At 46.4% G+C, this 17,225-nt stretch overlaps 1 protein-coding gene across 1 annotated transcript in view; it reads right to left on the bottom strand.

Annotated features, from left to right (window-relative positions):
• SV2B (synaptic vesicle glycoprotein 2B) overlaps window positions 1–14,894 on the bottom strand; it is a 90,569-nt gene extending 75,675 nt beyond the window's left edge. The window contains exon 1 of the mRNA XM_045824993.1: window positions 14,687–14,894. The gene's annotated coding sequence lies outside the window, so the exon portion shown is untranslated. The remainder of the gene's footprint in view (window positions 1–14,686) is intronic.
• Window positions 14,895–17,225: the final 2,331 nt, after the last annotated feature.

Raw genomic sequence — 17,225 nt, 5'->3', positions numbered from 1 at the left:
CGGGAGAGGGTTTCTGGCTTCCTGAGGAAGTGGGTGCATTAGCTTCACAGTCCCCGCAAGAGGCCCGCATGCACAGCCGTGCATCAGAGCCTCGCAGAGGAAACACCATTGGCACTGCAGATACAAAAAACTGTAAAATCACAAATGACAGATTCGTGACTTCCCTGAGGGAATAAATAGCAAGAACAGATGGGCCCTGAAACTGGGAGGTTTCATTTAAATGTTAATAAATAACATTTTGATAAGTTAATGAACGTGGTAAGAAAAGAATAGCAAACCAGGACCAGCAAGCCAAAACACAGTGTGCCCACCCTGGTGTTGGCCCAGGATGATTTCCCCATAGGGAGGGGCACAAGGTTACATGGCAAAATCATCTCCCAAGGATTTACAGCATCCCCTCTGGACTGGCAAAGATGAACACATTGCGAGGGGTGGCATCCATAGCAATACAATGCACCCCATTTTCCCTGTGCACATCTTCTGGGCCCCACATGGGGCAACAGTCCTTCCAAGGCCCAGGTGATTTCTAGGTAAAGGGGTAACTTACAGACTTGCAGGGGACAGAGAGCAAGTGCGCTCAGAGGTCAAAACCATTTCCCCTGGAGACTGCTTGTTCCCGGCCAATCCAGCCTGTTCCCAATTACTCTCTCCTTGCTCATCTCTGGAGACCTTCAGAGGAGAGAGAAAATAGCACTGGGCAAGGAGACCGAAGGATCACAGCCACACACTGACCATGAGACTTCAGATGAGTGACGTAGCTTCTCTGCAAGGTGGGGATAACACGTTCTACCTTGCAGGAATTTGTTGGAAAGAGCAAACAAGGTCCCCTCCTTAGAAAATGGTAGGCAAGTAACTGGCATTTGACAAATGCAAACCACTCCCAGTGGTGCCCCCAAATAGCACAGTGTGCACGGGGGGCCCATCAGTGAACACTGTGTAGCCCTGGGCTTTCTTGGTTATTCCTGGCAAACAAGCGCAGGTTCTCTGGTTTTATGGCCCTCCCACACTGTCAGGCTCTGACTTCAAATCATCTGTTGGGAAGGACAGGATGAAGAACAGACAAAAGGTTGGAGACGATGAGCCCCAGATGCTAAGTATCTTAACTGGGACATCCAATTTTGTGAAATGACTCAGAGAGACAAAACAAGCAACCAGAAAAGCAGCAGAAAGGACGGAGAGGGAGCCAGGACTGGAGGCGCCGGCTCTGCAGCAAGTGGGCTGGCATGAGCACGCAGGCGACTGATGCCCCAGAGGCTCACAAGCCAAAAGGACGGAGCAGCCTCAGCCCAGCAGGAGAAAGCTAGCAGTTCAAAAGGATTCTGAAGGGGAAATTAACCCCAGGGAGCCCTGAGTTCCCACGTGATTCCCCAGGAGGATGCCTGGGGATCCCATCTGTGAGCGCCATGAACTTAAGTCTTAACAGAAGGAGAAAGGACATATTTGGTAAACACGTACTCTAAATCAGGCTCTCTTCTTGTCTCACCTGCATCCACAGCATCCCCAGCCTAACGGGAAATAGACTCGTGAAATATGCTTCTAGGACCTGACACAGTGGGCGTTTGCCAAACAGAGACTGTAGAGCAGATACCGGGTACAAAGTCTGTGTAGTCAGACTCCTGGAATCAATGGGCAAGCGTTGCGTTTAAAATAGGATTCATATAAATAGTTGCTTTCTTGAGGTGGGTGCAGAAGAGAAGGGAGTGGCATAGAGGAACGGATCCCCCTATTGGAATGGGGACCCACGTGGTGCAAACGAGCTCCTGTCCTGCTCTCGTTTGCTTCCATTTTTAAGCCAACGCCTCTCTCTTCCCTTCTAGTAAGTGGGTGCTCCATGTGGTTCGCCCAGCTGCTGACTCCACCTTCAGCAAGCATAAAAAATAAATAAATAAAACAGTGAAATTATGAAAGAATATAATAGGCATGAAGGACACAGGTAGAAAGAGATTCCACCCAAGAATTATGGGCAACTCTAGAAGGCAAATAAAACACTAGGAACGAACATGAAGGTTGAAGGTTTGCTCTGTCACTGGCTTTCAACCCTTTGCTGCCTATTACGAGCACTGGCAGTTTCTTCGAGAAATTTAATTTCCCGGCCCTCTCCCTAGTGTTTCGGTTTTAAATATTCACTAATTGCACCAATAAATTTGGGTAATTTCAAATTCCCTTGCAAATCCAAGGCTTAGAATAAGTCATAATTTGTGTATTGTATTAGTTTATAACAGCCAGAGCCAGGAGGGAAATTTGTCACTTGCTAAATTCAGGCAGGTCACCAAGTGGCCCAGATGGAACCATGAGAACAAGTGAATTGCAGTGAATTGCTTGCCGTAGCTCTGTACTCGCATCTCAAATGACAGGGTACCTTAGGCACTGCTCACCTTCTTTCCTCACCCACTTTAGCCATTTAATCCCTTCCTGAAAGCAGAGGGACTGTCAAATTGGAAAAAGATGTATCTTTTCAAAGATAGCTCTTACCACTGGGAAAAGCTCATTCCCTTAGAAATGCCAACCCTTTGCTCCTTGCAACACTTTCCTCTGTGCCAGCATTTTATGTATGTATTCTGGACCCCGCCTTAGTCTAAAAAGTGGAGCAAGTTGGCCGAGCATCCTGCAGAGGATTCCATCTGCTGCTGGCCAGACAGAAGCTGAGGATTAGAAGTAAAAGCTGGAGCCCCAAGGGGATCAGCCAGCATACCCACGCCCCCAGGCCTGGCGTCCTGCAGAGAGAGCTCATAGCCCAGTACATAAAATTTGTGAGGCCACCAAATAGAGCTGAAGGGAGGAACAAAGGAGCTATGAGAAGAGCCAGAAGTAGAGGAAAGAAGTAGATGAATTTTGTTTATTCAACCTGGAATGTGTGTGAAGTGTAACAACAACAATGATGCTGCTACAGATGATGATGCTGATGATGATGTCCCTCCCTGGAATTGCTCTGGTTTAGACTGGCCCCTCTGAAGCTGGTGGCTTCTGCATATGCAGTTTTCTGGAGCCGTGTTCAGGCCCACTTTGGTCCCCTCCAGTGCTAACTAAGGAACCTCTCAGAGAGGGACTCCTCCAGACCCACCAGCTGTCCATGCATCCAGCCATTTCTTCAGGTAGATGGCCTCCTGTCATGATCCTGCTACTGCTTGAACAGCCCTGGGCTCCTGTTTCTTCCCTATGCTTTATGCTTCCTCTTAGGGAGCCTTCTGCACTTTCCTAAGCTCTCAATGAATGGAACAAAAAGAAATGTTCTTCCCTTGGCACTGTACTACTGTCCTTCTTTCCCTGATGGTGCAGAATGCTCCATTAAGCCTCTCCTTGCCTGCCAAAATTTCCAGACCAGAGCAGGCACCAGGTTTTACGTCTTCATATTCCAAAACTCCAGGGTACGTGTCAAGCCCTCCAAACAGCTCCCTTCCATAGTCCAGTCCGTTCCACTAGTATCACAGGGGAGGGGAGTATCTGCTGGCTTGCAGGTCAGCAAACAACCAGGTACAAGACTCCACCATGCCCCTCCCTTCGAACATCCCCAATCTGCATGAGGGAGGCTCTGATAGTCCCTTCATTTGACTTTGTGGGGAGTGAAAAGTCTTTCACCCCAAGCAAGTGCTTCCTGTAGGCCCAGATTCCAAAGATTCTCATTTCCCTTTCCATCTGTATGCTTATACAGACCTGGGAGCTTGAGTTGAGGGTTCCAAGGCCAGTGTTGTTACCTCTTGCAAATTCATGAGGGACCCCTGTTCTTTGTGGCTCGCTTTGAAAAACAGAGTGCCTAAGCCTTCTGGTTTTCAGATTTACACTCTGAATGTTCATTCTCAGACAAGAGAAAAGTCCCACCCTGTTACATAGTTAAGTTGCTTTGACAGATTGAATTATCATTTCCAATTCTTCTCCCCTTATATAATACAACTATAATCCACATTCCTAGCCATGCAACACTGAAATCTTTCCCATTGTGAGAATATACTTCCCACCTCACTGATGTTGGGTTTGGCCATGTGATTGAACTTGGGCAATGAATGTTAGTAAGCATAATGTACATAGAGGCTTTAAATGTGTGAGTACAGTTTAGCATCCTCCATGGCTTCTTGTCATTTACTGTGAGAGGAACATGTCCCTAGTAGCAGCCTAGTAGCTGGACAAGAGACACGTGGAGAGAACCTGACTTACAGCATGAAGAAGAATATCTCCAGTTGACTGTAAAACTCATGAGTGAGATAAATAATGCCCGTTGTGGAGCCACTGAGATGTCTGGGGCTGTCTGTTATGCAGCATTAGTATTATGCAGTAATAGCTAACTAATATACTTGCTAGACTCCCAACATTTTGCTGAGCACTACATTATCTCTATTTATTTATCTTAGCAATTGTATGATATAGAACACTATTAATATTACCTTTGTTTTACAGATAAAGAAAATGAGGCACAGAGCATTTGAGCACATTTAGTATAAGCTTCTACTCCAATAATCTGACTCCACAGCCTACAGTCTAACCATCATGGAACATAAAACGTAAGGAGAGAAAGGTGTAGCTCTGTGTTCTTCTGAGTCTGTACTCTGGTGTTGACCTTGAGCACAAAGCCACAATGATGCTTATGAGCTCCCTACCAACACAAGCTTGGCCACATCCCAAGAGCTGAGGCCATTTTTCCAGCTCTGTCAGAAAAAGGAGACAAGCTTCCCTTCCAGAATGCATGACCCCTCTCTGAACTTTGAGGAGGGGATGCTCCATGGGGAATTCTACCCAAGGAACAAGCCTGCCTTTGTGAAGTGCACTCATCTGACATTCTGCACAGCCTTGCACAGCACACATCATTCTCTGCCTATTTTCATTCTCTCTAAGCAAATATCTCTGGATGTTTCTTTTGAATATTATATTATTTCACAATTGCCAGCTGCTGGGATTATACAAATAACCTGATAATAGCAAAGCAATATGCTGTCCGGTGTTCAAACACACCACACAAAACAGAGCAGCCGAGGGTGCCAGTTCTCATTCACAGCCGGCAAATGGAAGCCACCCACGTGCTCCCAGTTTCGAGAGAACAGAGTAGCAGGCAGTTTAGTCCCAAGATGTTTTACTCTTCAGCTTCCAAGATGTTCTGTGCACAGGGAGAATGCGAAGTCATGTTCTTTGGCAGAACAAACTCATCAATGTAATTCAACAACACACTGTTTTTTTTTAACTGAAGTTGGTACCCGTAATGGGCAGCAATGGGGCTTACAGGTGTCCAAGTTATACACAAGCTTGCAATTCTGAGGGCAAGGACCAGGTCTTCTTTACTTACCACTAACTCCAATGCCTAGCACAGTGGGCAGTGAATAAATATTTGTTGAATAAATCAATGTAAAAGGGATTTAAGGGGAGTGGGAACTCAATCCTTGAATTGTGCACGTTTTAATTCTTAAAATACAAGGTTAGGGCAAGCAAGGACAGGGTTATGCAAACTGGAAGCCTTTAAAAAATGAAGGAAAGATGGAGAGACAGCCAGACTTAAAAAGTCATTGACACTCACCAAGAAAGCTAACGCTTTGTAATCTTTGCTTCAGCAAGGAAAGCCAGCTCAGTATGTGGGGTGAACTCTGTGGGCTTTTCCCACCCAGCAAGCATGTCTCCTTCTTTTACTAACAAGTCCCCCATTTTCCGTGGAGGAACCCCTCTTCCCTCACTGCATGTAGGACTCAGAGTGGGGGTGGTCTCAGGCAGGGGTATGTGACCCCAGCTGGGCCACACCGATTTCCCCCATTCGAGAATGTGAATCTTGAGCTGAGCACCCAAATCCAGAAAATGGTTGGGGGATTCAGCCCCTCTGGGGATGTTTCTAAACAGCCTATCTGTTAGCAAGGGAGCAGGCTGGACTTTTCACAGACAGACTGCAGACTTTCCCCAGAACACTCGTGGAATTATCATCAGTCCTGGAACACTCCCACTGGGTCACAGTTTTGCTTTTTCAGTCCAACTTCTCTCCCTGAACCCTTCACTGGAGACTAGCAAAGAGCAGAGGGAAGAACTCCAAGCTGGAAACAAAGGTTCTGATCACACATCTGCCACAGGAAATAAGTGACCTCCCCTCCACAGTATTAAGGGGCTGGGAGTAAACAGGGACAAAGGAGCCTTGTGTGTTGAATCAATAGAAATTGACCCCTGGAAGCCCTGGGCCTTGGCAACACAAAGCTCACACTGCCAGAGCCAGTGAGGCTTGGAGTTTAAAGCACTTAATCCCCTGGCTAGATGACTCGGACAAAGAGGATTAACCCTCAGACGAGAGTCATCATCCAAATATAGAGCAATCCCAAGCACAATATTAGAAACGTGAAGCACCCCTACCTTCTTTTGCAAATTTTTTGTTCTGTAACTCTTTTGGTGAGCTGATCAATGAACTCACCAGCACCCAAAGTCAAGGTGCTAAACCCTCTCCGCATCCCTCCACCTTTCTCTGTTCTCCAATCCAGGGCTTCTCTTTTGAAATATGCAGGTATCTTTAGGGTACTCCAAGTTTGGTAAATAACTAACCATGGAGAACCTACTGTGGGCCAGGGACTGTGTTAGACATCAGAGCTGCAGTGGTAGACAAGACGACACGGTCCCAGCTCTCAGGGAGTTTCAGTCCAGTGGAAAAGCACCTTCGAGTACCACGTACCCTTCTAAGCACTAGACAACCATTATCTCTTCAATAAATGCCCCTCAACAAACCCATAATAAGATCTACAGAAAGTAGATATTATTATAGCCATTTTACAGATGAGGAAACTAAGGCCACTGTGAAAACCGGAGGCCACCAATCCTGTGATGTGAGAACTAGAGACCAGCACAGCTCCTCTGCCAGAGACTGGCAAGCACCACCCAAAGAAGAAAAAAAAAACCAGTCACCCATCATGGGGAGTGAGAGGAGAACATAGCTCAGCACCCCACCATTTCCACATTGCTTCTAACCCTTTCTAATCATCTCTTCTATGTTCCTCTTGAGTTTATCTTCTATTACTTTAATTTTTAAGTCACTGCCTTTACATTGCTTTCCTATAGCTTCCCTTTCCTTAAAATTTAATTTTAATGCTTTGCTTGTAAAAAAAAAATAAGTGTTTACACTTTAATCCATGGACCTTTCAATGACTACAGATGGAATGCATTCACCCCATATTATCATCAGGGCAAGGGTGGGACTGAGTCCCTTGCACCCTTCAAGGCCAAGGTTAGGAGTTCCTGACATTGCCACCACCCCTCCAGCCCACCCCTAGGCCCAGCACTCTGCCCAGAGTGGGCCGTCCCACAAGGCCATTTCCACCCTCCAAAGCTGCCTGCATGCCAGCTGGGCCCCATTCCTCGGTGCCATCTGCTGCACCCAGGATCAGGAGAGAGGCCACAGTCCGATTCTGTGCATGGCAGGAGAGCAGGGGCCACAGGCTAAACAAAAGCAACCTACCTAGGTAGGGCCTAGGCTTTGGGAGCCAGCAGGGGAAACCCTACGGGACTTTTCAGAGGAAGCTGTTGAGGGGCCTGGCAGGGCCCTCACATGCCTGTGAAAATGAGTTGTGGATTTCTAAGCATAATAAGAAAGAGGACCCAGGCCCTGATTTCCTGTTCTCTCTTGACCTCTACCCTGAGACAACCTGACATTGCTGCAGCCCTGATTTGAGCTCTGATCCTCTCTCTATCATTAACGTACTGCAGGGCCTTAACTATGTTGTTTCCTTCTCTAGGTTCAGCTCCCTCCTTTGCTTAGTAAAGAATTTAGATTCCTGCTTTACAAGGTCCTTTCAGCTCTGAAACACTAAGATCCCCTACATTTCAAATAAGTCCTTCCATTGCCTTGAATTTGTTCTGGACCTGAAAAGGAACCTGTCCATGAAGTAATTATGCAAACAAAACCCGCACACTCGGGAATGATGATGGATGGCGCATTTACCCAGGGACATGTTCTGTTCCTTCTCCTTAGCAATACTCATTTGCAGGTTCCTGTCATGGAAAGACCTTGAAAACTTGTACTATCCCTGCTTAGGTGAGTTTTAGAACCCAGGACTTCTGCCAACATATGTATCATCTGGAGTCGACACAGGCAGCTCCCAGCTTGAACAGCCAACTTCCAGACCCAGATATCTGTGATTCAAGGAGGCCCAGAGGTCTGGCAAAGTTATCTTCTCTTGCATCTATGAAAAGCTGGAAGCACAAGAAATGAGGGTATGCATTGATTTCTCCTAGGGTACTTTTATCCATGATTTCTCTGGGCCCCAGGCTTCCCATCTATAAAATGGAAATGAGAGAAAGGATGTGGCCTATGTTGATCTTGCTTCTAAAAGAAGTTCAGGTCAACTCCATTTCTGAGACATTACACAGTAACTGCTTAGGGGAGAATTTTCGATTGCCTTCTGGGAAAAAAAGTTAATAATGCCTGCCACTGTCTCCACTGCCGCTCAGGACAGAAGCAAGTGCTAACTACTGAAAGGAACAGGAAGTGGGTGGAGCAGGAGTTATAGGAAATAGGAAGAGTTATAAGACACAGGAAACCAGGACCACAGGCTTCTGCGTGGTGAGTTGAAGGAAGGAATCCACAGTGTAGCTCTTCATTGCTAGAGCAGAAAACACTGTTGAGTGAGCTATAATCAACAGTCAGGACAGCAAGGGGGATTTAACCTTTGCTACTGAGGTATTTGAAAGCTCCAAGGGTAAGTTGGGTGGATGCTCTTTGATCTAGAGGAGGCCAGAATGACAGCAAAGGCATGGAAAGGAGGTGGGAACAGAAACTGTTAGCTGCTGAGTACCTACTGTGCTGAAGACTTAGCTTATCACTGTCACTTAAACTCTCATTTCTTATCCAGGCCAGTGAGGAATAACTAGGAAGAGGCTTCAGCAATAGAGCCATCATAAGGGCATTTGTTCATCCATGGAGCCAATATCTATCATGTGCCTGCTATGTTCCTAGAACAGGGAGGACAGCAGACTTTTGCAACAGAAGACACCATGGGGCAGATTGACTCAGAAATCTTCACATAGAATTCCAACAAACCATGGGACATTGCAGGGCTGAGCTAGTGGGGTTGGCTTATTGCAGAGAATTGAGGGCTGATTATCATCCACTTGTGTCATTTTGAACATCATGGGCCCCATGCAAATCACCTCAACAGCACTGGTGACATTAAATGGCAGTTGCTCAATTCTTTCTTCACACAGAATCTTTAAGTCCCTCAGTAAGTATGTTGATCCCTTAATTAACATTTAGACTAACATATTTCCAAGTCCAGGAGCATGAAGGGAACTGAAGAGTACTTGAGTATTATTACTACCACCATCATAATCATCTTCATCATCATTATCATCATCATCATGACCATCACCTTACAACTGAGGAAACCAAGGCTCTGAGATATTAAAAAACTTACTCATCTTATACATCAATGAAGTAATGAAGTTTGAGTTCAAACCTAGTTCTCCCTGAAATCAAACCCACTACTCCACCCTATGCCCCACATGGTAGGCCTAGTACCCACACAGAAAAATGGAGGCCAATTGGCCATCTCTCTCATACTTCCTTCTGGGCTTCAATTACATTTTTCCACTATTGCCCCCACACAGAGGAGGCTACTTGCAACTGCCCTCTGCCAATATCATTGCAAACAAAACTCTCACTCACCGTATTCAGCCACACCACGGAGAGGAAATGAACAACACGTCAAGTCTGAGACTGAAGTCATGCCAGCCCTCCCCTCTTCCTATAAGGCTATATTGCCTACCTCTCTCCTTTCATAAAAGGGAACACATTATGCCAGATACTGTAGATATGGGACTTTTTTCAGGCAAGCTGAGGGATGATACTCTTCTACTTTGCATAAAACCAATTTAAATAAAAGTCTCCTTTTTTCAAGATCCTTCCTTGCTTTTGCTCAGTCTTAAATTAAGAGCAGTACAATAATAAACCAAGAACATCACACCCCTGAATTTCAGCCACCTCTCTCCAGAGGATTTTGTCTCCTTTTTTAAAAGTATGAGCTATTTTTTTGGCTTCCACTCATTTCTCTGTCTTGTCACCACACATTGCTTTCTGTAAGATATAAGTGATTGGAGCCTTCACATTTAAAGTCTGTTTTTAGACCATGAGATCCACAATAAGGTTCCCAAGAGACCTTGGAAAGAAGGGGAATAACTTCAGGGAGTTACATTGTAATATCCACAGAAGCAAAGATTTGCAGTCCCCTCCAATGATTAAATGGTTCCATTCACTCAGTCAATAAAAAATTCATGGCCCTGGCTGGTGTAGCTCAGTGGATTGAGCGCGGGCTGCGAACCAAAGTGTCGCAGGTTCGATTCCTAGTTAGGGTACATGCCTGGGTTGCAGGCAATGGCCCCCAGCAACCTCACATTGATGTTTCTCTCTCTCTCTCTTTCTACCTCCCTTCCCTCTCTAAAAATAAATAAATAAAATCTTTAAAAAATTCATTAAGCACATACTATGCACCAGGCAATATTCTGGGCACCCTAGTGAAGCAACAAATAAATATCATTCTGATGATACTCAAATGTATATCTCCTTCATGGGACTGTGGCTTCAAACCTGAACTCACACATACAGACTGGGTGCCCTATTGGAACCCTGTAACTCTTCCTTCTCCATCTCAGTAAAGGGCAACGCATTTCAGTTGCTCAGGTCAAAATATGTAAAGTATTCCTTGACTCCTTTCTTTCTCTTATACCCTAAATCTAACCCATCAGCAAGTCCTATCTTCTCTATCATCAAATATATCCAGAATTTGGCCACTTCTCACCGTCTCAGCCACTATTGACCCTGGTCCAAGCTGCCATCAGCTCTCACCTGGAGTACTGCAGTAGCTTCATGATTGATCTCCCTGTATTCACCCTTGACCCCCTAGAGTCTATTCTAAGTTCTAAAACTCAAGTGATCACTATAAAACATAAATCAAGTAATGACAGCCTGTGTTCAGAATTCTCCAATGGCTTCCTGTCTCAATAAGAATAAAAGTCAAAATCTATACAAGGCCCTACCAGCCTCTGTATTACCTAGCTCCCTGCTGATTGTCTGATCTCACCTTATATCATGCTCCTCCTCTCTCAGTTGCCTCTACATGAGGCTTCTTGCTGTTCTCAGAACATGCCGGTACTTTGCTGCCTCAGAGCCTTTGCACTTACTTCCTCTGCCTGGAAGTGTCTTTCCCCCGGATATGCATTATATAAAATGCCCATCCCCGACTCTATCCTACTTCCCTACTCCCTCTCAACCAGACACTCCCCGTCTTCCTTTCTCTCCTTGACAATCTTTCATCACCTGATATTACACATTTACTTGTTTACTCACATATTATTTTTCTCCCCCAACTAACAAGAATGCTTCACAGGGATAGATCATGTTATGTTTTTACTGCTGTATCCCTGCCTTTAGCATGCCTGGCACGTTGAGAACACTCAATAAATATTTGGTGAACGAATGACTATCTAAACATATATATGTCTAAAGTAGGTCAGCCATGGAAACAGAGAAAAGAAAAAGAAGTGCAGGCACTGCCTGTTCAAGCAGAACCCAAAAAAACAGGAGCCTTAGCCAAGGGGACTTTAAATATTAACATCCCTATGGTAGAGAGATTGCAAAAATATCCCCAGTTCTTCCCTTCCCTGGATCCATGTTCTTTGTAATGTGACTATGTAGCTCCTCTCATCAAGAAGTGGGGTCTAAGCCCTGGCTGGCCTAGCTCAGTGGATTGAGTGCGGGCTGCGAACCAAAGTGTCGCAGGTTCAATTCCCAGTCAGGGTACATGCCTGAGTTGCAGGACATGACCCCCAGCAACCACACTTTGATGTTTCTCTCTCTCTATCTCCCTTCCTTCCCTCTCTAAAAATAAATAAATAAAATCTTTAAAAAAAGAAAAAGAAGTGGGGTCTACTCCCTACTTCTTCACTCTGAGCTGGCCTTATGATTTACTTATGTCAGTAGGTAAGGATGAAGTAATAGTGTGCCCATTACAAGTTCAGGCCTCAAGAGGCCATGTAAGTGTCTACTCTCTCTTGGACTCCTGACCTTCCATGTGAACATGCTGGGCTCTCCTTGTGGAGGATGAGAGGCCACATGGAACAGAGTCAAGTCATCCCAGCTGAGGCCATCTTAAAACAGCCAGCCCTCAGCCACACCATAACAGACCAAAATCACATGAGCAAACCCAGGTGAGATCAACCAAGTGCAACCCAGACACATGAGAAAATAAAAAATGGTTGTTGCCTTAAGCCCCTAAGTTTTGGGGTGGTTCACTCCATAGTCCCATTAGCAAGATCATCCCCAGTGTGTGTGATCAATTCTTAGAGTAGGCATCTAAGCTCTCTCCTCTCAGTACATGTCCATCAACCAAACCTTCTCCCTGTGGTTCAGTTCTCATAAAGGGAAATCTGTAGGAAGAGGGCACACCAGCCATGCCACACAATGTCTCAGCCATTGCAAATCAGTAGACTGGCATGTAGGTGAGCAAGGTCACCGTCATGTGACCCAGAGACAGATCAAGTTTCTGAGGCAGCAAGACTAAAAGCCAAACCTTGGATGGGGGAAAGTCACAGAGGTAAATGTTATCTTCTGAGGTGACTAAGGGGACAACAACCAGCCAGCTACCCTGACCGTGACCCAGCTTCACCACATGCTATTTCACAGAAACTCTGACAAAGTTCTCAAGCACACAGCCCTATTTCTGTCCATGAAGCACTGCAGTAGCCAGCCCCACTGCACCAAGGATGCAGGATCTGTCCTGTGGGATGCAGCTCTCAAATCCCAACACCATGCTGTTTGGAGGAGCAAAGTCTCAAAGGGGCAGAGCGGTGAACTGACCTCCATATCAAGCCTGCAACATAGAAGCCTCAAATAAATCCATCATATTATTTATATAAATGCATCCCGTGGTACACCAAAGGTCTGTACACTTCCAGTTGATTCCAACCCCTTTCCATAACCATAGAAACTGCTATTGTTCTCAAAGAAAAAGGAGTAGTAACTACTCCTTTTTCTGCAGGACTATTATCTGCAGAAAAGGAAAATATCTGCAAGACTATTCAATAAACTGACCCTTTCTTTCATCGTGGGGGAAAGGAAACAAACATGCCATGAAGGTTCAAAATGCCCAGAATGCTCTTCCTCAGACACCTGCCTGGCTCACTCTCTCACTTCCCCAGGGGTCCGGTCAAATGTCACTTATCAGCAAAGCCTTCCCTGACCAAGCTGCATTAAAAAATAACAATCCTTACCCTGCTCTCTGGCAGTACTCCCAATTCCTTTTACCTTACTTTATTTCTCTCCATTATAATGCATCATCGGCTGATACACTATCTAATTACTTACTTATTTGTCCATTATCTTACACATGCACACAAGTTAAGCTCTTTGAGGGGCTTTATTAATTCAATTCTGTATTCCCCCCTCACAGGGCAGTACCTAACACGCATTAGGTAGTCAACGAGTGAACTGCCATTTCTTAAACACCTACTTGTGCCAAGCAATTTATATATGACAATCATCTCACAATGAACAAATATTTTAAATAACATCTGTGTCATTATTATAACACCTTTATTGCTAGCTCTATCTTATAGATCAGGAAACCAAAGCTTAAAGAGATGCTAAGTAACTTGTCCAAGACACTCATCTAAGTCTGTCTAATCATCAAAGCCCACACTCCTTGCGGTGGGCCAGGCTGCTTCCCAAATACCTTGATGGTTCTGTGACAAAATGCATGTGATACACTTCTATGGCAAACACGCATGACACTGGATTTTCATCTCCCAGAAAAGATCAGTACTGACAGCTTTAGTTTTCTGTTATTCCACCCACTTCGAGATCAGGTCAGAGCTTTCCTTCTGAACTGGGCTGGGTCAGGCAGACAGGTCAGGAACCTGAGGAGGGAAAAGCAGAAGTTCATCTGCTCTGAGACTTCCTCAGAATATTCCAGAATCCCTGTCTGGCATAGGATGTATTCCTCCTTTGGTGTCAGCCTGTGTCTGTGCCTCCTGGGGTCTCGTCATACACTATAAATGACAGACCTGTTGTGACCTGTAAAGCTCTGCCCACCCGGTGGCAGTGATGTTGGAGGAATGGGAGGATGATGGGGGTCACTCACAGACAAGGGACAAGGGAGGGACCCAGCCCTTACTGAAATCCATGCCACGTCTCTTCGATGACGGCTTCACTTCTAAAATAATCACCGCCACAATGAATTCCTACTTCCTCTCTGCTCACACCACTCTCTTTTCACACCTGCATTACTGAACTTATCACACTTCCTTATTACAGGTGTTTTTCCCCCACCAGGTGTGAGCTGCTGGGAGTCTGGACTGTGTTCTTTTCACCTCTGCACCCCTAAGGATTCGTCAGCCTCTAACACATACCAGGTGCCCAGTAAGTATTTGCTGACTCAAGAAAGATGCAAAATGAGCCTGTATTGTTATCTGCTGCATCAGCTGGAGCAAACGGGACAAGTCACCTCTTCCAAAAAGGGCAGGAAGCAGAAACATAGAAGAAACCACTGCAGACTAGAAGAACCCCTGAACTGGAGACAATGCCCAATTCTCCCTCATGCACACACACCTCTCATCCCTCCCCTGCCACTCCCTCAACCTCAAAGCCACCCACATTTACCTCCCAACAGGCTTTTTTAAAAAACAAAAACCTAGCAGGCATTCCCCAGTGCTCCACCCCACCCCATCAGAGCCCAAGACGCAGGTAAGTTACCTGTAAACAGAGCTAGTTTGCATCTGTGATTTCTGGTTACAGGATCGTGTCTCAGCAGCCCACTGAACCCTGGACAGCAGAGATATCTAATACCCGTCTGCGGAACAAACAGCAGTGCTCCGCTCCTCCCTGGCTAAATGCATTTGCTCGCCTATCCCTGCAGAACAAATCACGTTCTTTTCCTTGCGCTGAAATCCATCTACAGACAAATCCTCTGTGTCCGTAAGAAACCGCTCCCACTCCCGCGGAGGGCGCCTCCACACACAGAAGAAATGCACACTCACAAACCCCAACCCAGAGCCACAGGGTGTTACGACGTTTTTCATCTGTTCTTTAAGAACAAACCAACAGCAACAACAAATTTCATCTCATGAGCATAGAATAGAAACTAAAAGCGGTGGCTTAGGGAAGCGGAGTTAAAAATACCAGTCGACTAAGTTGCAAAACTATATATATGGAGCTAACAGTTCAAACAGGGTGTTTGAAACAGCCCTTGGGGACGCCACCTTCAGAGAAGCGCGCAGCCCCGGGCGGAGGGCAAGTCCTTGCTTTTGCAAGATTCTCCCGTCTTTTTTTTTGCCATGTACTACCAACATTCAGAGGTGCCCGCGGGTATGTTTCAGCCCCGGCAGGCGAGACTGGGAGCCCCTACTCCGCGCCCCCGCAGGTCTGCACGCACTCGAGCGAGCTGCACCATCCCCTACCTAGATGGGAAATCCGCGGACAAAAATCCTCGGACGGCGGCCACCAAGTGCGGGCAGAGCAGCGTCTTCCCTGGCGATCCCGGCAGAGGCAGGAGACCGCGGGTGTCACACACCTGCAACACTGCGCCCACACCGCTGCTGCCCGCCGCCCGCCCCGCCTGGCGCAGCGCGGCAGCGCGCCCCCGCCACGCCGAGCACAGAGGGCGGGAGGCTCCTGAGGCTTCTGTTCTTCGGGATCAAATCCTAACCCGCTTCCTTCCCGGCCTGGGCACTCAAGAAATTCGCTGCAGCCGGTTCTTTGCTTCTAAATGCCCTTCTGATTCCAGGTGGAGTGTTTGGGACAGCTTGGTGGGAAAGGGACCCGCCGGGGTCCCAGGCTTTGCATTTGCAGACCAGTGAATGTTAGACCTCTTATCCTTCAAGTTTCAAGAATTTCCCTACACAACTTGATTATGGCAGTCACCTCACCTAGGGCGAGGGGACTGCATTCACCACCTCCAAACTAGGACATGTCAGAAGACAGAACTCACATTCCCGGGAAGGAGAATCCTCTGATGGCCCCCATCCCCAAAGTATCTTCCATCACAGAAGTAATTAAATTGCTCTGTCCTTGTTACCCGATACGGGAACTGAAAATAACCTACTTGTGGAGTAGAGGAGAGGAGGAAGGTGTGGAGGTCTTAATGCATTAACGGAATTCCTCCACCTGTCCAACCTTCTAATCCCCTGCCCCCACCTCCACCCACAAACCACCCACAAAAGTGGCCAGCAAATTCAACCGAAAGGGTCCTTTTAGGAACAAGGCTCCTCCTAGGAGACAGTGAGAAGCAATGAAGCGGCACTAAATTCAGAGGTGAAATCAAACAACGTGCCTCAGGTTCCTGGCCTCCTCCAGGGTATGGAACTACATTCCTTTTCAATAGTGCTGAAACGGAACCAGGTCCTGAGAGACTCTTCCTTCTTCCCCACCCAGCACAACCCAACCATCACAAGGTCTTCGTTTCCACCTCCACGTTCTCTCTACAGCCAGCACACGGCTGGCCCTCTCTTCTGTCCCCCCCCTACTTCCGGTTCCATCGCCTCTCACCTGGATCACCTCAAGTCCTTCAACTACTCAGCCTCTAGACTCATTTTCTTAAAATGTCAGTGTGATCTTAACTCTTTCCTACCTAAGACTATGCATTTGCTTCTCAATGCCCTCAGAAAAGCCAAAAGTCTAGCACATCTCATTTAATCGCCAAAGAGCAGGCCCCTGCTGAACCCCCCAGCCTCACCTCTCCATCACCATCTTGTCCCCTGTACTCCAAACGTTTAACTACATGCACATGCCTCATTCTCTCACCTTCAGGCCTTTGTATACATTGTTCCCCATGCCTCCTAGAATGTTCTCTTCCTGCCAATCTTCCTATCCCTCCCCAATGCCTAATGGTTCTCAGTTGTCCCATCTCTTTCTCCAGGAAGTCCCCCCTCATCCCCACAATAACTGAGTTCTCTCTGTTCCATGTACCTAAAGCCACCACTATTTCCTCTACCAACACACCCAGCAAATGTCACCGAAGTTAGTTAACTAATGTCTGTCTTCCTCACTAAAATGTAAGCATGTCTCTCTTATCTGCCAAGTGTGCACAGGATACACAGCATCTAGTGTCTGCTTGGTCAGTGTACCTTAGTACAGCCACCATCCAGATTAATGTGTAGAACAGTTCTGTCATCCAGAGGTTTCTTTATGCTCTTTCCCAGGCCATAAGCCCTCCCCTCCCAGATGCAACCACTACACTCACATCTTTTAGTATCATGCTTGTTCTTGGACTATATATAAATGGAATCATATAGTA

The sequence above is a fragment of the Phyllostomus hastatus genome, unplaced genomic scaffold (assembly GCF_019186645.2).
Source record: "Phyllostomus hastatus isolate PE091 unplaced genomic scaffold, TTU_PhHast_1.1 phas_scaffold_555, whole genome shotgun sequence".
Lineage (NCBI taxonomy): Eukaryota > Metazoa > Chordata > Mammalia > Chiroptera > Phyllostomidae > Phyllostomus > Phyllostomus hastatus.
This window is presented reverse-complemented; position numbering and strand designations above follow the sequence as displayed.